This window comes from Oncorhynchus nerka, linkage group LG7 (genome assembly GCF_034236695.1).
Source record: "Oncorhynchus nerka isolate Pitt River linkage group LG7, Oner_Uvic_2.0, whole genome shotgun sequence".
Classification (NCBI taxonomy): domain Eukaryota; kingdom Metazoa; phylum Chordata; class Actinopteri; order Salmoniformes; family Salmonidae; genus Oncorhynchus; species Oncorhynchus nerka.
This window is the reverse complement of record NC_088402.1, coordinates 67,092,058-67,109,167: the sequence shown is the minus strand read 5'-3', so window position 1 is coordinate 67,109,167 and position 17,110 is coordinate 67,092,058. Positions and strand designations below refer to the sequence as shown.

The window sequence follows — 17,110 nt, the reverse complement described above, 5'->3', positions numbered from 1 at the left end:
CTGATATTTGTTCATTTCTTTCTTTTTGGGTTATGCGTGTGTATTGTTTTATATTGTATTGCTTGGCATTAATGCACTAGTGGAGCAAGAAACACAAGCATTTCACCTGCGATAACATCTGAAAATCTGTGCACGCGACCAATAAACTGATTAGATTTTTAAAAAGAGTGCATTTACACAACTCGCTCTCTGCAAGAGACCGACAGACACGCAAGACCACACCGGGATCAAAATAGACTCTGGAAGTTTCAGGTGAAATATGGACCTATGCAAGATCAAATGTGTCACAAAGGGAATGGGTTATTGCTCATTGTCACAAGGGAAATGTGTCAACCACGACATTAAGCCCATCACAACCAAGTTTCAGCTTTACAGTAGGTGATAACCTAATAGTGACATTTTATTTGTTCTTGTGGCTTTTGATTCAGAGCCATGACCTTTGGATTGCTTCCATCCAGCTTTAGTACACTACGGAGTCATGTTCTATATACACACACGTCATTTACAGCAATTCCAAGTTAACAGATAGGCTTTAGCAGCCACAACATACAGTAGCAGCATCTAGGTAATACACAGAAACTGTCTAGGCATGATGCCTGTGGTTTTTCAAATATCAAATAGTGCTACATCCTGTATGATAGTGTATACACTGACAGCCTCATTGTCCCAATGCAAAATACAATTAGCTAGGCTAATATCAAACAATGGAGACAAAATAGACAGAAGCAGCAATGCAGTCCAATCAGGCACCACTCAAAAACAATTGATTCTAAGACCTCTTTATATAGAATGCTTGCTGAAAACAGCACCTGAACAAAATTTTAAAAAACTGCTTCACAATAAATCATACATTTAGCCAGGCTAGACATTGTCCCATAAAGACAATCGTCTTCTTCTTCTGATCTAACCTACCTCTAACCTACCATTACAAACTTGTCTTTAAACAAAGGATTTCTGTCATTTCAGGTACACAAATTGTCAAAGCCAAAAAGGTGGCCACCCCTCACTGTAGTTTGTCAGACAGAAATGTGACCTACTGTATGTCTGTCTATATCCCTCTCACCGAATTGACCTCAAATATAGTCTAGGCACTATTCCGTCAAGTCTGTAATAAGCAAATGACTGAATCAAAGATGAATAGCGTACTGCATAGTTTAACAAAAGAGTTGGGAGTTGTGTAATTAGGCGCATTATTAAATTGAGTCATGGTTTAACAGTGTTGACAACATCAAATCCTGAGGCAATATTGCCTGCATCTTTGCACTGGATGAAGGAACAAGTATTTATTTTAGCTGAGGGGTATACAAATCATTGAGGGGTCATTGTAAACATTGGAATTGGGCAGCAATCCAATTATCATTCTCAAGATCATGACTTTTTAAAATCATGCGTTTCATTGATCACTGACAGTTATCACACTTCTGACACCAGGGTAAACCAATTCATAGACACTAACGTTACCATTAGCGCCTATTGATGATAGTATTGTCTTCTGGCCGGGGCAGTTTCGTTAAGGGCTTCGACTCGTTCTGAACGATAAAACTCGTCGCTTGTGGTACGGCTTTGGAAATCGGCGAGGTATAATACAAATGAAAGGTTAAATCACTACACACCTTTATTCTGTTAAGGTTAGTGTTCGCACACGGTCATATTTCCATGATACTTACAATGAATGTTTACGGAAGACAGACAGCCACCCGTGTTAATTAGCCATCTAGCATGCTTTGAAAACCTATGCGTAAGCTAACTGGGGAGGAGGTGTAGTTCCTCAAAGTGGAGGAACAACGTATGGATCTGTGCAAAACTGCTACAGTAAGTGTAAATGTTTTATTTTAACGATTCTTTCTCGGTGATATGCCCATTATCTTTCATATGTTTCCAAAACCGTTTCGCAAGCAATTATTATCGAGGTTTCTCAAATTCAAACCACATTGCCGGGAATTGTAGTTCACATACAGCCAATCGTGGGCGAAGCTCACCTGCTACGCCCACTGCTGAAAACCCTAAGCATAATAAGGGTTTTCAAGAATTAATACCAGTGAAGAAGCAGGCTCACCACCTGTTATTGAAACCAGTCTTACATATTAGTGTGTCAAAGACGGGTAGGCCACATAATTGTCCTTATGGTTCAATATTAGGCTAGGTGTTAAATGTTTAAGTGGATCTGCATTTACAATCCACAGTATAACATATAGTTGCCGGAATTGTATCCTTTTCAATTGCCATGACATTGGGCGACAACTGCCAGTGCTACCACATATTGATACATTTGCTTCGTTAGTTAACATAAATTCAGTAACTACAACTGGTAGTCCTGTGTGCTAGCTACCACACAGCTAGTTAGCGAACGCTAAAATTTGAACGAATCTACTCGAAACCCATTTTTTTGTCGTGCTTTCCTTACCTGACTCCAAATATTGAATCTGTGTTAACGTGTAATTCCATAACGGTGTCTATGATCATGGACTCCTAACCTGCTACGAAAAATCAAATCTGACTTTAATTTGACAAAAGCTGTATCCCCTCTAGCCATGACCCGCCCATACCATGAATTGTGGAGGATATATAGTGCGTCACATCTGGTTTTCATGCGCAGCAGTAGCGAGGTGGCTACCCCTTGCGTAAGATGTACTTATTGCAGCTGTGTATGTATCCTTTAGGCATTAAATAAAAATAGTAATTTAACATTCAAACAGCCTGCCCAGAGAAGCAACGTTTGTTCCCTGCCTCTTCGCTCTGGGAGACCTGTAAAGTTACACATTGATCTCCTGCTACAGTTCTCCCAAAGCATAAAGGCTACAGTAGCTAACGTTAGCTAGCAGACGGAGGCTTGGGCCAGCAAGTTAGGTAGCTAACGTTAGCTAGCAGACGGAGACTTGGGCCAGCAAGTTAGGTAGCTAACGTATGCTATCTGCACGTGCACAACACTCGCATGTTACTTTTCTCTACTAACATTTGACACGCGTACGACTTTTATGGTCCTAGACTAATAGACTAGTGGTGTATTGTTGTGCTACAGTCTCCCCTGCCGATACACATCAAATAGTGGCCAGAGAGGGGCGTTCCAGAGAGGGTGTAATTGCAGACCGCAATTCCGGGCGGTTTCTGTTATGGGCGTTTCTTGATATCAAGTTATATCCGCTGATGATCGCCATCGGCCCGTGGCCGTTTCTTTGGCTGCAGTTAAAACACTTAATAAAAGACACACCATACCCCTCAGCTCTCAAATTAAGTGGACACTTCAGGTGACGTTTCATGACGTCGACGCGTATACACTTGCAGGGAAAGGGGAGGAATTTGTATTTATTATTAAACAGTAACAAGGGGGGAAGGAATTATTTTTAAATAGACCACCCTTGGCCAGAAGTTCGCCACTCGTTCATCCCGTGATTATTGTGTTTTCAGCCACCGGTAACTTGTGGGTGATTTATATTCGCGACAGTCAATTTATATTGGTTGCAACACACACTGCAACAAGGCAGTTAACCCACTGTTCATTTACATTTACATTTACATTTAAGTCATTTAGCAGAAGCTCTTATCCAGAGCGACTTACAAATTGGTGCGTTCACCTTATGACATCCAGTGGAACAGCCACTTTACAATAGTTCCTAGGCCATCATTGAAAATAAGAATTTGTTCTTAACTGACTTGCCTAGTTAAATAAAGGTTTTTTTTTTAAATGTTGAAAGACTCAAGGATCTGGCCCTGATTGGACAAGAGGAAGATAAGATAATCGATGATGATTATTAGATAGGTTATGTTTCACACACACACACGGTTTTTGCCCTGGTACTGACAGGCTAGGGACACACCTGCCACAAATTAAACTTATAGACACACACAAAGTGTGAGAATGCATCTTTCCTAAATTTAATGAAGCATTTATAAGAATCAATGTCTATATATCAATAGTTTCACAGTACACAAGTAGTGTCAATCCCAGATTGTCTCTCCTTCACATAATCATATTATGTTTTACCTTTATTTGACTAGGCAAGTCAGTTAAGAACAAATTCTTACTTTCAATGACAGCCTAGGAACAGTGGGTTAACTGCCTATTCAGGGGCAGAACGACAGATTTGTACCTTGTCAGCTCGGGGATTTCAACTTGCAACCTTTCGGTTACTTGTCCAACACTCTAACCACTAGGCTACCCTGCCGCCCCATGGTGGATCTGTGGCAGCTGTCATGTATCTTCATCTATGAGAACCACAAGTTTGGCATGGGGCGTCTGTAGAGGTCATCTGCTAGCACCGAGTACTTCGAGAAGAGACTATATTCCTGGCCTCAAGGTAGGAGACGCACAGTCAGTGAATGTACGTTATATCTGCTTAATTGACTTTCCTGTCTCTGGGTGTAGGTGGACGGCATGGACATTCTGTGTGTGAGGGAGTCCAAGTTTGCTGCAGACCACTGAAGAGCCTGGAAGCTGAACTGTGATTGGTTGTAGAACTGGAGAAGAGGAGTTCTGATTGGTGCAGAGATGGGAAAGTTATAACTGGTTTAAGAGCTTGAGGAGTGTTAAGAATACATTTGTCTCAGACAATCTAATCCCAGAGTGATGAAAAGCTTCTAGTGTCACGTCAGTGTCTCTTCCCTGACACAGGGAGGCTATGTGACCAACAAAGAGAGACTATTCCAGAGACTACTCCAGTACAGAACTGCAACTGTTCCCAGTTTTAAATTAAATAGTACCTGCAAAACACCAGTCTGGCCTTCTAGGCAGAGTTGCAAAGAAAAAGCCATATCTCAGACTTGCCAATAGGGAGTAGTACACAGCGTTGTACGGGGTGTTCAGTTTCTTGGCAATTTCTCAAATGGAATAGCCTTCATTTCTCAGAACAAGAATAGACTGACGAGTTTCAGAAGTCTTTGTTTCTGGCCATTTTGAGCCTGTAGTTGAACCCACAAATGCTGATGCTCCAGATACTCAACTAGTCTAAAGAAGGCCAGTTTTATTGCTTATTTAATGAAAACAACAGTTTTCAGCTGTACTAACATAATTGTAAAAGGGTTTTCTAATGATCAATTAGCCTTTTAAAATGATCAACTTGGATTAGTTAACACAACGTGCCATTAGAACACAGGAGTGATGGTTGCTCATAATGGGCCTCTATCTACATAAACAATCATCCATTTCCAGCTGCAATAGTCATTTACAACATTAACAATGTCTACACTGTATTTCTGATCAATTTGGGGTTATTTTAATGGACAAAAAAATGTGATTTTCTTTCAAAAACAAGGACATTTCTGTGACCCCCAACGTTTGAAAGGTAGTGTACAGTTTACAGACACAGTATATTTTACATTTGCTTTTACATTTGTTATTAGTCCCACCCTTCAGCTCCATTCAATCCTCCAATCTATCTCTTAACACCATCTATATAGGATTTCTATTTGCCATATATTTTTCAACTGTGATGCTTCTCAGAAGTTCTGAACCTTTCTATTCTCATAGATTCTACAGATTGTAAATTAAAGATACTTAAATATCTGGAAAGCTGGGAAGGTTGTATCTCCCAGATATGTAAAAAACAAATATGAGCTGGCGCACACCCAGAATAATAGTTTGTGTAGAGGTGCTGACTAACGGAGGATAAACTATCAAAATAAAGAAAGTCGCACACTCCATGTATAATCTCCCAGCAATTTAATGGGTATTTACCAACGTTTCAGCATCTCTGTGCCTTCCTCAGGGTAATCAAATCAAATTGATTTATATAGCCCATTGTACATCAGCTGATATCTCAAAGTGCTGTACAGAAACCCAGCCTAAAACCCCAAACAGCAAGCAGTGCAGGTGTTGAAGCACGTTGGCTAGGAAAAACTCCCTAGAAAGACCAAAACCTAGGAAGAAACCTAGAGAGGAACCAGGCTATGAGGGGTGGCCAGTCCTCTTCTGGCTGTGCCGGGTGGAGATTATAACAGAACATGGCCAAGATGTTCAAATGTTCATAAATGACCAGCATGGTCAAATAATAGGTCTGGGACAGGTAGCACGTCCGGTGAACAGGTCAGGATTCCATAGCCGCAGGCAGAACAGTTGAAACTGGAGCAGCAGCACAGCCAGGTGGACTGGGGACAGCAAGGAGTCATCATGCCAGGTAGTCCTGAGGCATGGTCCTCCGAGAGAGAGAAAGAAAGAGAGAATTAGAGAGAGTATACTTAAATTCACACAGGACACCAGATAAGACAGGAGAAGTACTCCAGATATAACAAACTGACCCTAGCCCCCGACACATAAACTACTGCAGCATAAATACTGGAGGCTGAGACAGGAGGGGTCAGGAGACACTGTGGCCCCATCCAATGATACCCCCAGACCGGGCCAAACAGGAAGGATATAACCCCACCCACTTTGCCAAAGCACAACCCCCACACCACTAGAGGGATATCTTCAACCACCAACTTACCATCCTGAGACAAGGCCGAGTATAGCCCACAAAGATCTCCACCACGGCACAACCCAAGGGGGGCGCCAACCCAGACAGGAAGATCACATCATTGACATCACATCAGTGACAGTAATGTCATGAGTACTTGAACCAGGTTATGTAGACACACAGTGCAATTAGTGTAACCAATGACAGTACTGCGAGGGGTGTCATAATGATTAAGTTAATAAAAAAATGTGAAAATGTTAAAAAATTGTATATGGCATATTAAATATATTATGCTATTGTTATCATATAGAAACATAATGGAATATTGTACATCATATTAGCATCAACATACATTGTTTCTTTCAATTTCACATAATTTCATTTTTGTTTTGGTTCAACCTTAATATATAATGAACATCATCAACACAGGGAACATATTAGGTGTACTGTACGCTAATAAGCTGTAAAAAATAATAATAATAATTGTAAGACTTGTTCATAAAGGAAAATGTGTTCATAAGAAGGGCCAGAGATCAAAGTCAATATTCAGACCACTAGGGGTCAATGTTTTTAGATAGGATATCCAGTAAGCCTCCCTTTGTAGTAGTAGGATCTCGATGTTACCTCCTCTCCTTGGTAGAGCAACATGCTCATTGCCTGTGTAGTTGAGGGAGGAGATGGGATGGTTAGCTTCAACAAAGTGAGCTGCTACTGGATAGTCAATGTTCTTACACCTGATTGAGCTGCGGTGTTCAGCTATGTGTTGTTTTAATTGTCTTTTTATTTGTCCTACATAGGCTTTTCCACATGAACAGGTGTTGAGATAGATTACTCCCTTGGTCTTGCATGAGATGATACCCCTAACATGGATCTTTCGACCTGGATGTGGGTGTCTGAAGAAAGACGTTTTTATAGTACTATTGCACTGTGCACATGAGCCACATGTGTAGTTCCCATTTGGGATAGGTGTCAAGAGTGGGCTCAGGGGGCATGTCAGATCTCACCAAACTATCTCCAATATTGCATAAACATAGCGTGCATCCTGGTGGTTGCAGTGGACTAATTCCCTGGATAGAGAATGGAATATTATAGGTTTGAATCTCACTGATGCCGCATCACAATAAAGAATTACATTTTGCATGTTTAATGCCTAAGGAAATTAATGTATATATGTCTATATAGGTATGTGTGAATGCGTGTATGGATATATATATCTGCTAAATGACGTAAATGTAAATATATTTACCAAAAAAATGTATGGGGGACTGGAAATGATGCAGACAATTACATTGATGGAAGCAACATTCTTTCCGCAATATTAAGCTGATCCACCCCTTAAAATGAAAAAATATGAATTTCCATGTTTCCTATCTGTACTTGAAGTAAAAAATCAATAAAAAAAAGTTTACGCCAAGTCAGCTAGCAGTGTTATTAAAAGTTGTATTGAAACTTTCAGTGAACGTTTTTAAGGAAGTTATTTAAAAAACTCCAAATATATTTCTGTTCTCAGAGCATTAATACAACCTCCATAAAAACACTTTCCAGGAACCAGAGTAAAATGTTCTCAGAACCTCCCTGCATCCTAAAAATAAACCATCCCAGAACAGACCAAATGCACACTTGTGTTTTCAGAATGTTGAAAAAACATTCTGTTTTACCAGGCAGGAAATGTATGGCTTTGTTCCCACAACCTTTTTAAAAACCAAAAACATACACTATGTTCCCACAACTTCCAAGGAACCAAATGTGCTAGTTGGGAAATGTTTGGTAAAGCAGTGTCAGTACAAGACCCATCGCACAGAAACAGACAGCAGATTTTGTCATTGTTATTTGTTGATATCCTCTGTTTGAGCCCTAATGGAGGGTGAGTGTTGACGGAGGACCCCGTTGAAGGCTGCTTTGCATGTTGGTTGTTTTTTTACTGGGGCAGGGATAGGGTCAGGGTGGCACAGAGCATCCTTTTCTCCTAACCCCGCAAAGCATCCGCTCAACTAATGCAAAGTTTTTTTGCATAGGAAAATGAAAGTGTAGTCTTTAAAGGCTGAGGAGTTAACTAGGCATGCATGTTCATTACTTTTGGATCCATCGACACTAAAGGTAATATAACTATTTAATTAATTACCAGACCTGAAACTCTTGGCTGGTAAGACTAATACTAACCTGTTCTACAAGAAAGTGTTGAAAATGTGTCTGTACCCTAAATCATTATCTGCTCAATGTATTGATAAGCAAATCTTAGTTTGTGGGTTATATACCCTCAAATCCATATTTTTTTTACGGTACTATCAAACCTAATTTACATTAGAAATGTATTACTACTCAAAAGATTACATGTATACATTATGCTCATTGTTTCATGTATTAAGATAATTGTATGTCTGTTTAGTCTTCCCTCGGTCGGAATATATGTGAAGCTCTATAAACTATCCACAGTTCCACACCCATAATAACACATGAAATATACCAGATGTTCTTTGTGGACAGAGCCAAACTGATTTGCCTCGGATGCAAATATCTACTGTTGTGCTGGGGATGGAGGCTCAAGCTGCAGGCAACATGATACAGAAGACTGAGTGACATTTGAATCTCAACAGTGGAAAGGGCTTTTCATACCCTTTGGGCCTATCCTTGGTTTTTCAGAGATTTGGATTTACAATATTCATGAGCCATGGGGATGCATGATGTCATTGTTAATTAAATGTTATTTTAGCCACAGTAATAATGTAGATTCAATATTCTGGCTGTGGTGTATGATACATTAAATACATTCCTTCCATTTATTTTTATTCTTTGAATGCATGCGTGCACATTTCCCAGAATGCCTTAGTTTAACCCTCAAGTTGACCATGAGGCCTTCAAAAAGATGCCAAACAAATAAAATGGTCGGTAGAAATATAATCGGCTATTCTAAGCACAAAGGTTAAAAGAGTATATGAACATTGTTTCCAGAGAAAGGAGATACATTTTTTGGTATCTGGATGAGTGAGTGACCTGTCAGATTCAACGCAACTCTCATGTTCTGCAATGGTTCTTTCTTTAAAGGGTTCTAGTTTATGCCGTTACGGTTTGTGGTAGATGGAGGCAGATTGTGGTAAATTGTGTAATTCTGTCATTGCACCACACTATCACAAGGGGGAGTTAGAAAGCTGATCTATCGATAGTCTAAACTGTGGCACAAATTGACTATCTTTTCATAAATGAATGGATGTGTTTTCAGTCCGAAAGTCTCTCTTCTCTGGCACTAGTGTCCTGCATTATAATATATATATATATGCTGGCGGTGGTCCTGGAGTTGAGAGAGAACGTGGGTAAATACAATGGCGCATTTACACTTGACATGTGGACTGACGAATTTAGAAAAATAGGCTTTTGGTTTTAAATAACAAACAGGCTTTATTCACCACAGTGTGACAGAGTGATAGCCCCTCTACATAAAGTACGTCTCTGAAACACAGAGTCCTTTGCTGATGTGAAGAAACGGAATGAAAGAGAGTGCAGCAAGGATTTGTCAGCATAAAGCTGAGTGGCTCACTCATTCGTGGCTTTGGATCTAAATAAATAATTACCAACATTCTTTCTGATAGTCTTTAATAAAGACATGCTTTGACCAAGTTAATCTGCTGTGTGTGTGTTAATTATTTGTGACATTGTGGTTACAATGAAGAATGTAAATCATATAAATCGTATTAATAGTGAATAATCGGAATGCTGTTGCACGCTTTTCATTTTTCCTTAATTTTTCGTATGAATTTATTTTATATTTTTAGACAATACGAAACATACAAATGACAACTACATCACACCTGCTCACACTCCCATCTCCAGCACCCACATCATTCTCTGCCACATTGCCTCAAACTACACCATTTTGTTTCTCTCTGTCGTCCACACGCACTTTAAACATTTGGATAAACGCTGACATTGGTTGATTTTAATACTTCTGACAGTCAAATTTCTAACTCAACCCATAACTGTTGGACTTTATAACATTCCCAGAAGGCATGGATTATTATAACCTAATGAAAAATTAACCTGATAATCTAATTTAATTTACTGCAGGCCTAAAACCCATAGGTTTAACCTTCTGAATGAATGATTATATTGAAGATAGAAGCTGCCTCTTAATGAGTTCTGAGATCTGATCCGTTACCCAACATAATAATATAAATGTATTTAGCCTAATTGTTTTTATGACTACAGACAGTATGACTGAGTGGAATTTGTTTGAATAGCACAGATTTAAATTCTACTTCCTGTCACTCAAATTCTAACTCTACATCCTGTGGGGTGTCAATTACAAAATTCTGAATTGAGCCCAACCCTGGTGTGTGCTGGCGTGGTCCATGTCTGTGCCCCAGCACCACATGAATAGGCCCAGGCTCTGTGCAGTCGGCAGCTGCTTCCTTTGAATGACCAAAGACAGAAAGCCTTAAATCTACAGAACCCCTTTCATCTGTACATTTGATACCCATCTTCCTCACCCCATTGTCACTGCAAACAGGTCTATGGCGCTGGGCTCAAAGTCACTACTACACTGCGTCCTGCAGACTTCATTTTGAATATGCAGTTGGCCACAAACAATTCTGTTACTGTTTTACACACACCATCGAGGGCAAGAGCATATCTAAATAATGTCGCTTGTAGCTAGGTATAAAGATTTGATTAAATAAAATGACACCCAATAAATGACCAAACCAGTTTGTGTAAAATCTGTGTAAATGTACATTTTTGTGTGTGAAAGAATCAGTTAGGATTCCTGCCTTGGATAGTGATACAGAACAGTACATGGGAAAGTCCCTATCCTACTGTAAATACTTTTAAGGGTTTTGGCTCAGGCTATACATTACAATGATGGGAGTCTCTCCTCATGCCTCCCATACACCTAATGCCCTCAGTTGTCTTAAAAATAAGCCTAAAAATAGTACCGTTGGGAGAAAAGGGAGGCTGGTGGAATATGTGATAACCCAGGCAGGAGACCCTGGGTGAGTCCGGCTGCTCCGACAGCTTCCTGTTCAGGAAGGGCAATTAGGAATTCTTCAGGGTAGGATTCCATGGCCACGTGCAGGCTGGGCCCCAGTGCTGTACCAGGCAAAGGTTTACACCAAGCTATTCTTGCATAACCCACAGTGATAACACTGATGCATTTTTCTCAACACACATCACAGCTACCAACATCTCTTTTCCCCCCAAGCCTTATTTCTTTAGCTCTGGCTTAGCTCCTGTAACCAAGTCGGCTAAGTAAGTCCATGCAGTTTTTGGATAGTTTGAAGTTGGTGTATGAGGTTGCATTTCAGAGGGAGCCGTTTCCGGGTGGTGCGCGGTGGTGTCGTCTTTGTTTTCCTGAACAGGAGACTGCTGGATTTGTTTCTCTTCCACGGCACATGTCACGTTCATCATGAGGTAGGTGTTCTCACACCTACCGAGTGTCTACCTGTCACTATGACTGGAAACAGGCATTTTTGGAGTAGTAGAATATAATAAATCACGTGCATTTTACTGTCATAGAATTAATAGTGAGTAGAACAAAATTACATGTTGAAATCCATTTCAGGCAAAATAAGTTGTTTGAAGGTAATGTATCTCGATGGATTGTGGTGCCATTTCAAATGTCTGTTTAATTTACTTGCAGCAGCAGTACCAAATACCGGTATTTTAGATAAATAAGCATTTTCATATTGTTTTGTAAAGTTGAGTTAGCTCCTCCTTTTCAGCTCTTCAAAATAATTTGCTTGCATTTCTAAATATAATCAAAATCAGATCATAAATATGTGTTTGCAAATACTATTTTACTTGTTGTTTTGTTTGGATACAATTGAGTTTTGGATGTTTGCATCATATACATCAAATCTCAATGATGTCCGCGCAAAGTATGAGTGGAAATTCTTAGGTGAAACCAGAGTGCTGTTTGATAGCTACAGTAATTAACACCTGTCTTCCTGAAAGATATTCTTATCAGATACCACTTAACTCTCTTGACCAGGCTACATGACCAACACAAATACTATAGCATCTGTGCCATACATGTAGTGTAGCACCAGTAATTTACATGATCCTATGCCCAAGTCTATCTCTATATCATAACATAGGACATCATCAGGGTGAATTATGAATAGCTGGTCTCCTTAACTCCCGTTCTCTGATAGGCTCTTTTGGGACTGTGTTATGTCTAGCTACGTTCTGATTGGGCAAAGGCCGTAGTGGAGTCAGTAGCTCTGTGACTGGAGATCTCTTTGTTGACAGAGTGGCGCCGAAACTGAATGTTTTGTGAAGCCATAAAACTGCTTCCAGGGTTGAGCAACAGCCCCTGTTCTATTAACACACTGACAAATGTGTTAATGTATAGCCCTCTTGCAGACTCCAAAGTGTATATATGATGGAGTCAGATGATACGCAGGCAGGCCCGTGGACTTTGATTCCTAATTTCTTCCTGAATCATTGAAAATAAATTAAATCTGCCAATCATTTACTTGACCTGAGGGCCTATGTGAACAATGTTAAACTTGAGAGAGTGCCTAGATCATTCAAGTTCCAGATATAATAGGTGATGAAAGAAAAACATAAGCATTTATTTATCAGTGTGTGTGTGTCCATGCATTCTCCTCAAATGTATTTGTTCACGAGGGAGCCTTTTGAATATTTTGATCTCCCCCTACTCACTATGATGCTTAGGTGAGATGCATTCTTTGACGATGGCTCTCAGTATTTCTCAGTAAATCACTTTTAATTGGGAACTTTAACACTGTGCTCAAGTAAATCATGCTACTCACTGAACACAAAGAGGAACCAGTTTTTTTACACCCCTCATTGAAGAACAAAGGGTCCCCAGTGCAGCCAGCAACAAACACGTCTGTCCTTTCAATTCAGAAATGTACTTAGACATTAAGTACCCTCTGGCTGATGCCTTTTATTGAAGATCAGAAGGGCTATATGCAACAGAACATTGGTCTGCTTTTAAGTTTTTCCACATACAGTATGTGAATCTATGTTCCTTGTGAGTGGATTTTATGATAACATGAGATTTGACCATTGAGTTGTGCTTATTATTGTATTTATACAACCTTTTTTGAGAGTGTTAGTTGAGGTTCATGATCATTCTTACCCCAATATTCACATTTCATATTTTTATCATGCTGCTGATCTTGGTATCATATTTGTTCATTTTATAAATCACATTTCATTTTTAGAATGTTCCTGGTGGCTTCTTAGCACAATGGAAGGGCTAAGAAGGGAGATAGGTGTACCATGGCGGTCTGATTCCCTCCTTGGCAACCAATCCCTTTGGGCCCAGTGATGACTGTATCTTCACATGAGCCCCGCTCCCCAAGGGTCCTCTCATCACAAACACATCTTGCATCATTATCTAGACCTGCTGTTACATTTCTAAAAAATATATGTTTCTAGCTTATGCTATATGATATATCTATGGCAGTATTTCCCAACTCCAGTCTTCAAGTACTTCTGTTAAAATGTGTATCTTATATGCTCTTTTCCCAAACAACTGCCATTAACAAAACTTCCTAATGAAAATAGAGAAAAACTTAGAAAATATTGAGTCCTCCTTATTTTGTCAGGATTGATCATCTGAAAGAATAAATTTTAGTGAATGGTGGTATTTTTCTAGAATTCTATGGCATGTTCTGTGATCAGGTACTTTCTTATCTGAATAGGATATTAAACACATATATGCAACAAAATATATTACAAATGGCATTTAGTCTTACATTTGATAAGAAAAGAAATACACACTATTTTATCTTCATTTAACTAGGCAAGTCACTTAAGAACAAATTCTTATTTTCAATTATGGCCTAGGAACAGTGGGTTAACTGCCTGTTCAGGGGCAGAACAACAGATTTGTACCTTGTCAGCTCTGGATTTCTGAACTTGCAACCTTCTGGTTACTAGTCCAACGCTCTAACCACTAGGCTACCCTGCCGCCCCTAATAAAACAATAACATTTAACATTTAACATTTAAGTCATTTAGCAGACGCTCTTATCCAGAGCGACTTACAAATTGGTGCATTCACCTTATGACATCCAGTGGAACAGTAGTGCATCTAAATCTTTTAAGGGGGAGGGGGGGTGAGAGGGATTACTTTATCCTATCCTAGGTATTCCTTAAAGAGGTGGGGTTTCAGGTGTCTCCGGAAGGTGGTGATTGACTCCGCTGTCCTGGCGTCGTGAGGGAGTTTGTTCCACCATTGGGGGGCCAGAGCAGCGAACAGTTTTGACTGGGCTGAGCGGGAACTGTACTTCCTCAGTGGTAGGGAGGCGAGCAGGCCAGAGGTGGATGAACGCAGTGCCCTTGTTTGGGTGTAGGGCCTGATCAGAGCCTGGAGGTACTGAGGTGCCGTTCCCCTCACAGCTCCGTAGGCAAGCACCATGGTCTTGTAGCGGATGCGAGCTTCAACTGGAAGCTGCGCCTGGCACCTAAGTTTAGGGGAATACAATCTCTTATTCAAACCTGAAAACTAAGTGCATTGTAAATTGTATTCGTCACATGCGCCGAATACAACAGGCGTGGACCTTACAGTGAACTGCTTACTTACAAGCCCTTAACCAACTATGCAGTTTTAAGAAAAAATACATGTTTAGTAAAAAATAGATAAGTAAAATATAAGAAAAAAATCAAAAATAATTAAAGAGCAGCAGTAAAATAACACTAGCGAGGCTATATACAGGGGGTACCGGTACAGAGATAATGTGCCGGGGCACCGGTTAGTCAAGGTAATTGAGATAATATGTACAGTTGAAGTCGGAAGTTTACATTCACTTAGGTTCAACCACTCCACAAATTTCTTGTTAACAAACTATAGTTTTGGCAAGTCGATTAGGACATCTACTTTGTGCATGACACAATTGTTTACATTTGTAGATTATAGATTATTTCACTTATAATTCACTGTATCACAATTCCAGTGGGTCAGAAGTTCACATACACTAAGTTGACCGTGGCTTTAAAAAGCTTTGAAAATTCCAGAAAATTATGTCATGGCTTTAGAAGCTTCTGATAGGCTAATTGCCATCATTTGAGTCAACTGGAGGTGTACCTGTGGATGTATTTCAAGGCCTACCTTCAAACTCAGTGCCTCTTTGCTTGACATCATGGAAAAATCAAAAGAAATCAGCCAAGACCTCAGAAAAAAAGTAGCAGACCTCCTCAAGTCAGGTTCATCCTTGGGTGCAATTTCCAAGAGGGGGAATAGGTTTTGTCATGCCCTCTTGACAACTGTCTTGGTGTGTTTCGACCATGATAGTTTGTTGGTGATATGACAACCAAGGAACTTGAAGCTCTCAACCTGCTCCATTACAGCCCCATCGATGAGAATGGTGGCATGCTCGGTCCTCTTTTTCCTGTAGTCCACAATCGTCTCCTTTGTCTTGATCACGTTGACGGAGAGGTTGTTTTCCTGGCACCACACGGCCAGTTCTCTGACCTCCCCCCTATAGCCTGTCTCATCGTTGTCGGTGATCAGGCCTACCACTGTTGTGTCATTAGCAAACTTAATGATGGTGTTGGAGTCGTGTCTGGCCATGCAGTCATGAGTGAACAGGGAGTACAGGAGAGGGCTGAGCACGCACCCCTGAGGTGCTCCCGTGTTGAGGATCAGCCTGGCGGATGTGGTGTTACCTACCCTTAGCACCTGGGGGTGGCCCGTCAGGAAGTCCAGAATCCAGTTGCAGAGGGAGGTGTTTAGTCCCAGAGTCCTTAGCTTAGTGATGAGTTTTGAGGGAACTATGGTGTTGAACACTGAGTAGTAATGAATAGCATTCTCACATAGGTGTTCCTTTTTTCCAGGTGGGAAAGGGCATTGTGGAGTGCAATAGAGAGTGCATCATCTGTGGATCTGTTGGGGCGGTATGCAAATTGGGTGGGTCTAGGTTTTATAATGGTGTTGATGTAAGCTATGACCAGCCTTTCAAAGCACTTCATGGCTACATGAGTGAGTGCGTGAGTGCTACGGGTCGGCAGTCATTTAGGCAGGTTACTTTAGTGTTATTGGGCACAGGGACTATGTTTGTCTGCTTGAAACATGTTGGTATTACAGACTCGGACAGGGAGAGGTTGAAAATGTCGTTGAAGACACTTGCCAGTTGGTCACCGCATGCTCGGAGTACACATCCTGGTAATCTATCTGGCCCTGTGGCCTTGTGAATGTTGACCTATTTAAAGGTCCTACTCACATTGGCTACAGAGAGCGCGATCACACAGTCGTCCGGAACAGCTGATGCTCTCGTCCATATTTCAGTGTTACTTGCCTCGAGCGAGCGTGGTAGTAATTTAGTTAATCTGGTAGGCTCGTGTCACTGGGCAGCTCACGGCAGTGCTCCCTTTTGTAGTCTGTAATAGTTTGCAAGCCCTGCTACATCCGACGAGCTTCGGAGCCGGTGTAGTATGATTCGATCTTAGTCCTGTTTGATGGTTTGTCACTGCACTTATTGATGAAGCCAGTGACTGATGTGGTGTACTCCTCAATGCCATCAGAAGAATCCCGGAACATATTCCAGTCTGTGCTAGCAAAACAGTCCTGTAACTTAGCATCTGCTTCATCTGACCACTTTTTTATTGACCGAGTCACTGGTGCTTCCTGCTTTAGAATTATGGTCAGATTTGCCAAATGGTGGGTTAGGGAGACCTTTGTATGTGTTTCTGTGTGTGGAGTAAAGGTGGTCTAGAGTTTTTTTCCCTCGGGCTGCACATTTAACATGCTGGTAGATA

At 40.6% G+C, this 17,110-nt stretch overlaps 1 protein-coding gene and 1 long non-coding RNA gene across 2 annotated transcripts in view; one reads left to right on the top strand and one right to left on the bottom strand.

The window, feature by feature from the left end:
* Positions 1-2,546, bottom strand: part of LOC115132246 (E3 ubiquitin-protein ligase MIB2-like) — an 84,883-nt gene extending 82,337 nt beyond the window's left edge. The window contains exon 1 of the mRNA XM_065020765.1: positions 2,405-2,546. The gene's annotated coding sequence lies outside the window, so the exon portion shown is untranslated. The remainder of the gene's footprint in view (positions 1-2,404) is intronic.
* Positions 1,468-9,165, top strand: LOC135572559 (uncharacterized). The gene is made up of 2 exons (XR_010464394.1): positions 1,468-1,812; positions 4,364-9,165. It is a non-coding gene; the product is annotated as an uncharacterized LOC135572559 (long non-coding RNA).
* Positions 9,166-17,110: the final 7,945 nt, after the last annotated feature.